This window comes from Eschrichtius robustus, chromosome 21, assembly GCF_028021215.1.
Source record: "Eschrichtius robustus isolate mEscRob2 chromosome 21, mEscRob2.pri, whole genome shotgun sequence".
NCBI classification, from domain to species: Eukaryota; Metazoa; Chordata; class Mammalia; order Artiodactyla; family Eschrichtiidae; genus Eschrichtius; species Eschrichtius robustus.
In genome coordinates, this window is record NC_090844.1 from 12,718,186 (window position 1) to 12,730,307 (window position 12,122).

The following is a 12,122-nucleotide window of genomic DNA, read 5'->3' on the forward strand; positions in this document are numbered from 1 at the left end:
GGAAGAGATACACAGGGCAAGGTGTCGAGATGGGGGGTCCAGAGCGCCCTTGCCCTCCCTGGTGTGTCACCCTTCCAATGCCTCAGTATCTTTACCAACTGGAAAACTCACCAAATCTTGTTATTCCAGAGTTTGTATTGAGCTTGACCTCCAGCCACCATTCCCCTTCCCAGAGGTTGGTGGGTGGGATGAAAGTTCCAACCTTCTAATAACTTGGTCTTTCTGGTGACCAGCCCCATCCTGAGGCTATGTAGGGGCTCCACCCTATATCACCTCAGTAACATAAACTTAGATAAGGTGGCAGAGGGTTCATTATGAATAACAAAAGACATTCCTACCATTCAGGAAATTCCAAGGGACAGACACCAAATGTATTTCTTATTATACCACGGTCTCCAAGCCGGACTGCCTGAGTTTGAATCCAGGCACCACGATTTATGAACTGCGTGACTTCGGTGCATTAAGTCATTTCCATGTACCCAGGTTTCCAGCATCTGTTAAATGGTGGTAATAATAATAGAACCAACCTAAAAGGTTTGTTGTGAGGTTTAAATGAGTTAACAAAAGCACTTAGAACAGTGCCTGCTGCACAGGAAGCAATCTGAAAGTGCTGAATTGCTATTCACACTCCCTGGCTCACCCCAGGGTAAGATAAAATTCTAACCCCTCTGTTGCCTACAGATTAAATTCCAAAGGGCTTTTGTAAAAGCCTCAGTTTCATATTATTCACAGCAAGTGGTTTAATAAGCGTTAGATAGAGGTGAGTTTGGTTAGCGTGTTCTTTCTTCTAAATGGGGAAATTGCATAGCGTAGGGTGTGTGTGTGTGTGCATGTGTGTGTGTGTTTGTGCAAGTGCATGAGTGACATTTAGAGAACTCCACCCTCCATTATGCAAATATTTAGAAAGAGTATATCTAGGCTTTCAGTTATTACTATCAGTACAGAAATATGTACAGATAAGTTCCAAACCCTTGCTTTCGATAAGCATATCTTAAGAAATATCTAAGATATTTTTATATCTAAATATCTAAAATATCAAAGATATCTAAAAAATATCTTTCCAAATCAGAAATTGATGAATGATTTTTGGCCAAGATATTTAAGTGAATTATATTCCTGGTTGCTGGCAGAATGTCAGTATTTCCATTAGAAGATGTTATCAAATCCAGATGATATAGGGTAGAGATCACTGTGTTCCATTAATGCCTTTGAATTCAAGGGTGCATGTACCTTGATTTCTCCCAGGGTGTGACACAATTCTCATTGAAACAGGGATAAAATCGGTTGATTCATTAAACTCATGATGCTATTGTAACCGGAAGTGAGTTCTGGCTGCTCGCCACTCAAAAGCCAAGAAAGAGGCCAGTTTGGTGGAAAGGAAAGTTTGCTTTATTTTGGATACCAGCTACGGGCTGGGCGGGGAGTGATGGAGGGCAGATGCCTGTCCAAAGGCCAACTCCCTCCCCCCTCCCCCTGACAATCAGGGGGCAGGAGTTATTTTGTTTTGTTTTTTTAAACATCTTCATTGGAGTATAATTGCTTTACAATGGTGTGTTAGTTTCCGCTTTATAACAAAGTGAATCAGTTATACATATACATATGTTCCCATATCTCTTCCCTCTTGCATCTCCCTCCCTCCCACCCTCCGTATCCCACCTCTCTAGGTGGTCACAAAGCACCGAGCTGATGTCCCTGTGCTATGCGGCTGCTTCCCACTAGCTATGTATTTTACATTTGGTAGTGTATATATGTCCATGACACTCTCTCACCCTGTCACATCTCACCCCTCCCCCTCCCCATATCCTCAAGTCCATTCTCTAGTAGGTCTGTGTCTTTATTCCCGTCTTGCCACTAGGTTCTTCATGACCTTTTTTTTTTTTTTTCCTTAGATTCCATATATATGTGTTAGCATACTGTATTTGTTTTTCTCTTTCTGACTTACTTCACTCTGTATGACAGACTCTAACTCCATCCACCTCATTACAAATACCTCCATTTCATTTCTTTTTATGGCTGAGTAATATTCCATTGTATATATGTGCCACATCTTCTTTATCCATTCATCCGATGATGGACACTTAGGTTGCTTCCATGTCCTGGCTATTGTAAATAGAGCTGCAATGAACATTGTGGTACATGACTCTTTTCGAATTATGGTTTTCTCAGGGTATATGCCCAGTAGTGGGATTGCTGGGTCGGGCAGGAGTTTTGATACACAGAGGGAGGGCGCTACATGCAGAAACAGCACAGTCAGCTCTGACAGTCATCTTGAAATTGGTCATTGGTGGTCCGACCAGCATCATCTCCATTGTTTTAGGTACAGTCAATCTTCAGTTCCAGGGTTGGTTTGTTTCCATTTCTTTGAGGCCGATTCTTGGAATTGCGGCAGCTTAGGTCATGGCTATAGCCTGGTCATCATGTAGTTAACTTCTTCCACCTGGTGTGGGTTTCAGTATCTACAAGACAGCTCACAGGACACGGCCCAGAATATGATCTATAGCCCTTGAGGAGGAACTAGAGGTCCTTGACTTTGCTTAATGACTAAACTATTATTATTTGGTTTCCTTTGACTGTGTTCCTCTGTTTCTGCATTTTCTCACTTCTCTGATTAAACTTTGGCTAAAGCTTTTCCACAGACAAAAGGCGGGCTGAGGACACGGAGAGGCAAGGACCACAGGGTCCTGCTCCGTTTCAACATGACAGCACGCAATAAATTCAAAGACAAACCCATGCAGGAAAGTCAGGTTGTAAAAACGAATATGTCTTGCACGCCCACGTGTCTTTCCTGTGAAGCTATTTTTGGCCATACAGCGGTTTAATTTATGAGGACTCAGAGAAGCTTTTTAAGGATCTGCGTGGAATTCCATCCTTCAGGCGTCCTATGCTTCCTCTAAGGAAGTTCAAGTCACACTTATCAAGAATCTTCTGGGACTTCCCTGTTGGCGCAGTGGTTATGAATCTGCCTGCCAATGCAGGGGACAGGGGTTCGAGCCCTGGTCTGGGAAGATCCCACATGCCACGGAGCAACTAAGCCCGTGCGCTACAACTACTGAGCTCTGTGCTGTAGAGCCCGCGAGCCACAACTACTTCGCCCGCGCACCTAGAGCCTGTGCTCCGCAACAAGAGAAGCCACTGCAATGAGAAGCCCACGCACCGCAACGAAGAGTAGCCCCCGCTCACCGCAACTTGAGAAAGCCTGCGCGCAGCAATGAAGACCCAACGCAGCCACAAATAAATAAATTAAATACAAATAAATTAAAGAATAACCCATGCAACATTGTTTGCAATGGCTAATAATTAGAAACAATCAATGGGAAAATGGATAAATAAATTGTGGTTTATTCATACTCTGACATACTATGTTTAAAAGAACTGACATGGAAAGATCCTTAAGATATACTATTAAGCTAACACAACATTGTAAAGCAACTATACTCCAATAAAAATTAATTTAAAAAATTAAAAATAGATATATTAATTTAAAAAAGATATACTATTAGGTAAAAAAATAGAAAGCAATACACAGAAGGATTGGGAGTTTGGGATTAACAGATGCAAACTATTATACATAGGATGGATAAACAACAAGGTCCTACTGTATAACACAGGGAGCTATATTCAATATTCTGTGATAAACCATAATGGAAAAGAGTATATATGTATAACTGAATCACGTTGCTGTACAGCAGAAATTAACACAACATTGTAAATCAACTATACTTCAATAAATTTTTTTTAAAAAGGAAGCAATATGCAGAACAATTTGGATAGTATGATCCATTTATACATTTAAAATCCACGAGCCATACATACAACCATACATGTATAGACATGTAAACGCAGGGAGGTGGTGTATTAGTTAGGAATGCTTCGGCTGCAAATAACTGGCAACTTGGCTACAGTGGCTTAAACAAAGAAGGGCTTATATTCCTCAGATGACAAGGAGCACAGACGAGGACAGTCCAGAGCTGGCACAGCAGATGAGTGTGGCCAGCAGGCACCCAGGCTTTTCCATCAGGGGCCCAGCTTCTACTCTGCCATCCTAAGAGTGCTGGCTTTTATGACTCATCATCACGAGATAAGGGCTACACTGCCAACCTCACTTCCACCTTTTATGAAGGAAGAAAGGTAAGGGTAACAGTTCGAGGTGTGACCTGTATCAAGAAAACAAAAGCTTTTCCACAAAGCCTCAGGTTACATGTCATTGCCCAGAACTGAGGCCCACGCCCAGGCCCTGCCGCAAAGGAACCCAGGCTGCACGCAGGTCTCCACTCTAAACTCAACCAGGGTTCTTCTGGAAAGGAAGAGAAGGAAACAAATATGGGGTACACAAACATGCCTCCTGCAGAAAGGAAGTGGAAGTGTGTGACCAGGGAGAGGGCTTTCCCTGGGGAGGGGTGTAGATTTCCCTTTTACTTGACACACTTCTTTTGTTGCTGATTTTAAAATAATGTCAAACATACAGAAAAGTTTCAAGAATAGAAGAAACTTTCCTGAACCACTTGAGAGTAAGATGCTGATACGATACCCCATCACCCCTGAATTCTTTAGTTTGTAATTCTTACAAACAAGGACATTCTCCTACCTAAGCGAAATGACCACCATCAAAACCAGGAAATTAACAGTGAAATCTTCATACCATCTAATCCACGGATCTCATTCAAGTGCATTCTTTTCTCTGTGATTCATATATTGAATTTTCATTGATGATTCTCCTTGATGTCAGCTACTTGGGGGAAAATATAGATTATTTTTATTAAAAATGTGTCCTTCACATTGTCCTTGAGCAAACAAGGTGAGAGTTTTTCGGAACAAGTGAGAATGTATGGGTAAATGTGGAGCAGATGCACGGTCTGTGATCTCAGCGCTCTGTGGAGGGATGCTTGGGCTGGGACCCCAGAAGAAGGACTCAAGTCTCCCACCCCCACTCAGTTGCGTTCCCTTTTTATAGAGCAAGCATGGGAGTGGCCTTGCCAACTGGGATGCAGTGTCTGCCTGGGCATCGGGCAGTCTGAAGTTAGATGGCAGCTGTTCAGGAAGTTAGTTGTCTGTAGCGCTTGCTGCCAGCACCTGTTGACCTGTGGGAAGTTGCCTTTGGGCACAGCCCCTCCTGCTGGGGGATGGGGAGGCTCTGGACCCATTCAGACTGTTGCCAGGCAACCTGAGTCTTCAGGGTCAGACAATCTTGTTTGTCTTTCCGCAAAGTATATAGACAATTCGTAAAGAAAGCCTATCTTAAGTAAAGTTTAGATTGTTGAGGGAACGTTAACTAGGACTTTTTTTTTGCCTCTCTCCCTTCCATTACTGCTCCCAGAAGTTACAGATTTGAAAGAACTTTTAGATGATCTGCACACACAGTCACTTCAAGAGAGACCACAGGGGGTGGGGTGATGTGCATATTAGCTACACTGCTGACTGCCTCATATCATGGTCTTCAGCCCTTGTGTTATTTTTGATTCCTAATAGTTCATGTTTTAATTTTAGTGTGTTTATAGTTTTTGAAGCTATACTAGAACATGTAAAACTGGTATGGGAAACAGTCTTACTTAAATGCAAAAGGAGGAATTAAACCAGACCTTTATCATTGTTTGAAATTCTAAAAAAAAAAAAAAAAAGGACCCCCTGAGCCCATGCTGTGCTGATATGGTCCCAAATTAGGAGTAGCCTCAGTGGAGCACGGTGATTTTATTATCTACTATTTATAGGATGCATAAATAGAACTACTCAAGTGGTCTGAGTTGCATAACTTTGCAAAATTAACTATTTAATCATTTAGGGCCGCGTTTCATCATTCTGTCTGGAACATGTTTAAATCCATCCTCTATCAATGCCATAGGAAACCTTCCCTCTAGACCTGTGTGTCCAATATGGTAGCCACTAGCCACATACGGTTCTATGCATTAAAGTTACAATGAACTAATTTAAATTAAGAATTTAGTTTCCAGTCACATGAGCCACATTTCAAGTGCTCAATAGTCACATGTCTCTAGTGGTTACCTCACTGGATAATGTGGCTATAGAACATTTCCATCATCAGAAAGTTACGTTAGATAGTGCTGCTGACCTTTGCCAGGAGACAAAATCTTGAATTGTCCAATGTCCAGATCTTATCAAAAGCCTGTTTAGAGAAGCAATATTTACAGAAGGTTGGTGGAAGAGGGTCCATTCCTATGGTTTCTTTGAGCTTTAGCCTTGGATCAAGCAAGACCAGCAACAGCGTTTTTGGATCCCAGCGTCTTGGCTCTCTACAGAGCTGCTTGCATTGAGCCACGTTTTGAGATTTTGTCCAAGAACTCATTAAGCTATAACCGCGTGTATTGCTGTGCCAGAAAGTGAAGAATCACTCAAGTATGATGAGGACCTGTCAAAAGGGTACAGGTGCCAGTTTGGTGGGGCATTCGCCAGCCAAATCCAGGAGAAACTGAGCAGTAAAATAAATAGGATAAAATGGATTAGAGAATAAATCCAGCATGGAAATGAGTCCACACTGATGTGTGGAGGAAAATGCTGCACCATAAAACGCCAACAAATAAATGCAGAAGGAATGATGGAATTAGAACATCACCACTTGACACTCCCCATGGTCATAGCTGTTTCAAGCAAGAATCAGCAATAAAAACTAGAGGGGGAAAGTTGGAACAAAATATTTGCTTAATATCAAAGTATCTATTTACAAAATATTTCTCAATTATACAGGTAAGAAATAGTGACTTCAGGGACTTCCCTGGCGGTCCAGTGTTTAAGACTCTGTGCTTCCACTGCAGGGGGCACGGGTTCGATCCCTGGTCGGGGAACTAAGATCCCACAGGCCACACGGTGCAGCCAAAAAAAAAAAAAAAAAGGAAAGAAAAGAAATAGTGACTTCACAGTGGGGAAACCTGGCAGACACTACCTTAAGCAAGTGTTCAGGTTTGACGTCATCAGGATGAGAAGAGTAGGTACGCTGTGTCTCCTGACGGGTCACACTGAGAACGCGATATTACCAGGATACTCGTGCCAAAACATGACCTGAATATAATCACGAAGAAACACTGGACAAACCAAAATCGAGGGCCATTTTACAAATATCTGGCCCGTACTGTTCAAAAATATCAAGGTCTTGCAAGATAAAGACAGACTACAGAAGTGTTCCTGATTAAATAGCAAAGAGACATGATAACGAAGTGCGAGTTTGATCCTAGATTGGTCCTGGAACAGAAAATTTTGTTCTTTTGCTATAAAGGACATTTGAGAAAAATGATGAAATCTGAAATGATCTGTGTATTAGATGATAGTATTGTATCAATGTTCATTTCCTGATTTTGATCAGAGCACTGTGGTTATGTAAGAGAACATCCTTGTCCTTGAAAATAGACACTGAAGTATTTAGGAGTAAAGGGGCATAATGTCTCCAATGGTTTAGTAGTATGTATATTTGTATATATGTATGCATATAGAGAGAGAAATAGAGAAATTGGGGTGAGGAGGGAGGGAGGAGTGGGGAGAGAAAGAGAGAGAGAGGGAAAGAATGATAAAGTATATAGGGTAAAATATAACAAATGCAACATTTGGAGAGTCTGGGTGAAAGTGTAAAGGACTTTGTACTGTTTTTGCCATTTTTCTCTAGGTCCGAAATTACGTCATAGTGGAAATAAACAAAAAAATGATCTCATGAAATCCATTACTATATTTGTTGTGGGAGGTTTAAGCTTCTCTGCATCCTTGCTGTGAAACTTAATATGAGAAAATTCTTCTAGAGTTAAAAGCTAGAAAATCTTTGCGTCCCCCCAAAGTCTTTTTCGTTTCTCTTTTTGCCTATTAAAAGTGTACCTGTTTTCCTTTTCACTTTGAGTTGTAGAAAGCTCAGAGCTAAATTTCTGGCTAACTGTAGCCACCATATAGGACCCTATAGGAAATTCTCTGTGTTCTATTTATCCCCATTGGTGCTGTGCTTTTTATATTTCCCTCATCTTGATGTCTTTTTGGTTGTCTGTGTGTTTATTCACCTGCCACGAATCCTCTGCGGACCGAAGCAGCAGGTACGTAACAACTCCAATTTCAGCATCACTAGATTCTAGGCCCTGCTCTCCGTACTGTCCACCCTGTCTTATTTAATGTACACACAACCCCACCAGGTGGTTGCTCATACTTCTCTCCCCATTTTGCAGATGGGGAGACTGAAGCCCGGAGGTATTAAGGAGAACACAGGTTCACGAGAATAGGAGGCGGGGGGATCGCGGGTTGAACCTAGGCAGTTGGTCCCCACGGTTGCAACTGTTAACAAAGTGGAACTGTACTGCTTCTTGAAAGGTGAGACTCAGACAGAGGGCGGGAAGTCATTTCATTTATGCACAAAGATCCTCTCCGCACAGAGTTTGTTCTCAGGCAAGAGTTAAACCGTCTGGGAAATAAATATAAAATTAGCATGTGGAAATACATCATAAGAAAGAGGGAACTTTAGCAAAATAAAGAGTATTTTCCCTGAAATTTTTATATAAATAGTTCAAACCAATTACATTCACGGATGATCCACTCATGTATCATTTTGGAGAAGAACTGGGTCAGGCTAGAAAAAATTTTTAGGGAGTCACAAATGCTGTAAAGATGTCAAAGTGGTAGAATGAGTGGTGATTTTTTTCCCCCCTCGTCGTCCTTTGGGGAAAAAAGACTGATACAAACTGCAAACTTAAAGCCAAGAGACTGAGTAGAGAAACGTGGTTTTGGGGTCAACCGTTGGAACCTACCATTGATAATCGAAACAGCCGATGTGTTTACTAGTTCATCAGCTCTGGATGTCTCACCCAGCACCCAGGCTGGTACATCTGGAGTCCCAGGGACCCACAGAAGAGGCTGCCTTCCCAGTGTAAAGATGGGTAATCCAAGGGCTGGGAAAAGCACCTATTTCTCTCTTCCTGGAGTGCACTTACCCTGTCACCTGGCCGTCGCCTAACAAGAGCGGGACCTTCCGGTCAATCTAGCTCATAAAACCCTGATTCTTCCTCTAAAATTTACTGTAAGTTATAATTATAAGCAAAAGCACATCTATTCATTTCCAACATGAAAGCTTGTGCAGATATAAACTAAGCTATGCTCAGCATCAAAGAGATTAACACCAGGAACAGAGGCTGGCCACAGCTGTATATAGGGTAACCAGTTTGTGAATTTTCCAGTTGTATCACTGAAAGTCCTGTATCCCAAAGTAGCCTTACTATTCTGTTGTTTATCTTTGCTGCAGGATCACTGCTGGTACATACAGGCACCTTTGTGCAAATTAAGAAAAGAGGATCCCTCCTTTTGGCAGACCGACCAGAAAAGCGTTTTCCTTCTCCCGCGCTGGTGGAAGGCAGTCTCAAGCCTGGGCATGCAGCTTGGCGATTAGTGTGTGACATGGATTTTAACCCCACTTGAGGCCCTGTGAAAAGCACAAACACACATGATGGCTCTGCTTTGCTGGGATCACAAACTCATGGCCCAGGACCTAACCCATGGCTAGGTTTATTTGGCCTCTTTTAAATATATTTTACTTATAACGTTTGAAATTCAGGAGACCCTATGTAAAAATACAGACTTCTGCTTTTCTTTAAAGATCTAGTAATACTCCACCTTCCTTCTCCCATGGCAAAAACAGGCTGGAGTCAAGCCATGCTGCTAACGTGTTGCTCTGCAAACCTCCGTGCTCCCCATCAGCCCAGTTGTAGAAGACTCAAAGGCCAAGTAGAAAGCGTCCTTCCTTAATGCTTTGTATTGTTTTCCCTAAACCCAACCAGCTTCATTCATACTGTGACTGCCTAGCCCCTGTAGGCCTTTAAGCATCCCGTCCGTGTTACAATCTGTCTCTCTGATCACAAGGTGACACAGCAGCAAGTTCGAACCTTACAGGTTCTTGGTTTTAAGCTAAAAAGCAAGAGCATCTCTGAGTCCTGCCATATCTCGCTGCATGCTATTGGCTCTTAGTAAGGCCAGACCAAACCTTACAACAGCACGTGAATGTCTTGAATGTTGCATTTCTGTACTTCCATTTGTTTGCAATCTCACATTTTTCACATCTTTAAGGTATGGTGGCTTAAAGGAAGGATAATGGATTTACACTGTGTTTAGATTTCAGGGAGAGTAAAGTTTCTAGGAGGGCATTGTTCTTGAGCTATATTCAGGGGAAGGTGAAGGAACCTAGGAGCTGGATGACTATTTCAGACTGAGGGGCTGGGACAAGGAAGAACAAACTGTGCTCAGGGTGAGGAAGAACAAGCGCCCGGCACTCCTGAAGACTTTCCTGGCTATGTCTTTCTCCCTCCCTCTACAGAGACTGGTGCCATTTGTGATGCACATCTTCTGTAAGCCTCAGCCAGAAATATTTGCCGAAATAAAGGCCATCTGTCCTGATGGCTGAATGCCAAGTTGTAGGGATCTCCCGAGGAATACGAAACAAGACAATGAATTTATTCTAGAGAAGGAAGACCTGACTTTGACCCCCTTTTGGCTTTAACACTCCCTGGCCTTCAGTGGATATCCAGAAGCCAGTGAGGTCAGGCTCCCCAGTATTCCAGCGCTCTCAGTAGAGCACAAGCCTTCCAGGAGCCACTGTGTATGCAAATGTGTCTCTTTTTGAATCAAAGAAGATGCTTGCCGGTCAGCATGGTGCAGTGGGCACCCAGTGAAATGGCCCAAGGGAAGGATCTGGTAGATAGCAACTGATGACGTAGCAAGAAGGGGGTGACAGCAAAGTCCTGGAGACTGTTAGAGGCAACAGGATTTAGAACCCAAGTGGGGAGGTGGGCCTAGGCTAGAACGGAGGTCTTTCACTCAGTGAACATAGGTGAACCTGAGTATACTCGCAGCCCAGGGGGTAGTGTGATGGTGGGAAGATGAGTTACTTTAAGCAAGTGGTTCTCCCCCAAACTGAGGAGTGGCATTTAATCAGAGGCGTTAATGTGAGTTTTCATGGGGAATGTTGACACGGAACTTAGGATATGGGCAGGTATGAGGAGGGGGACGGGAAGTGGGAACTTTGGGGTTTCCCAGTGGCATGTGGGTGCTGTCTATGGAACAGAGGAGGGAGACAGGGAAGGGGGACCACGGGGGGAAGTACAGTTCTCTCTCTGTGGTTCTACTTGGGCTGCCTATGCTGGTGCTGAGCTAATGAATATTCGCCAGAATCTTTGACCTAAGTGCCCACAGACTGCCTCTTCCTAATCTAAATTGTAAATCCTTGCAGAAACCAAATTCTACTGAGTTAATCAATGAAGGTTAAGAAAGTATAGTCCTCTCGGGGAAGAGAAGTTAAGACAAGTGCTGGGGAACATGCCTCAGCCCGATGGCCCAAGGAGGAGGGACCAGAGTCCATGTCACCAGGTATTGACACAGATTCAAGCGCTTCCTTTGCAGACAGGCCTGGGACAGCTGTCTGAGTGGAGATGCCCGACAGGCCTTTCCTACTAAAACACTGTCACTCAGCATTCCTTTCACTAATCAATAAAACCAGCGAGTATGGAAAAAGCACACTGTTGAAGGGTGAGATTTAGGAAGACGGAGAAAGAAATGTTAAACTGCTTATCAGATTGCTTCGGAACGACATTCTCCTTTTGCTTGCAGAATCAAAATGTGGGTGGCAAAACGGAGTATATTTTTGTTTCTTAATCACTGACTCAACCCAGTAGTAAAGTAACAGTTCTGCCATAAAGCATGATGTGGTTAGAATGACTCAGAGGGACAGCTCAGGTGGGAAACAGTGGGACACTAGCTAATTCTGCAGCGTATTAAGGACACAGGAAGCTTAAATAAAATGCATGATTCTGCTATAAATTTGAAGGAAACTAAAAATTTAAAGCAAGGATCCATTTGCTGACAATGAAAGTGGTAGGATGTTTCTTGCGATCTCTTAACCTGAACTCTCAGGACTCTGTTAGATGGACCGGTGTCAGAATAAAGCACCCCGGCCACGCTCCGGGCAGCTGGTTTGTTAGAATTCACTCCTGCAGACTTTCTGCCATCTTTGGTCCCAACTAAGCAGCGTTCTGGTTAAACACAGGATTATTTGATCGAATTCCATTGAAATCCTCACAGGCGTTTAAGGCAAGCAGCAATTTAGGATTTAGAAAAGTGGTTTTCAATTTTTAGGAAATAGAACTCACAGTACATCTTCCATC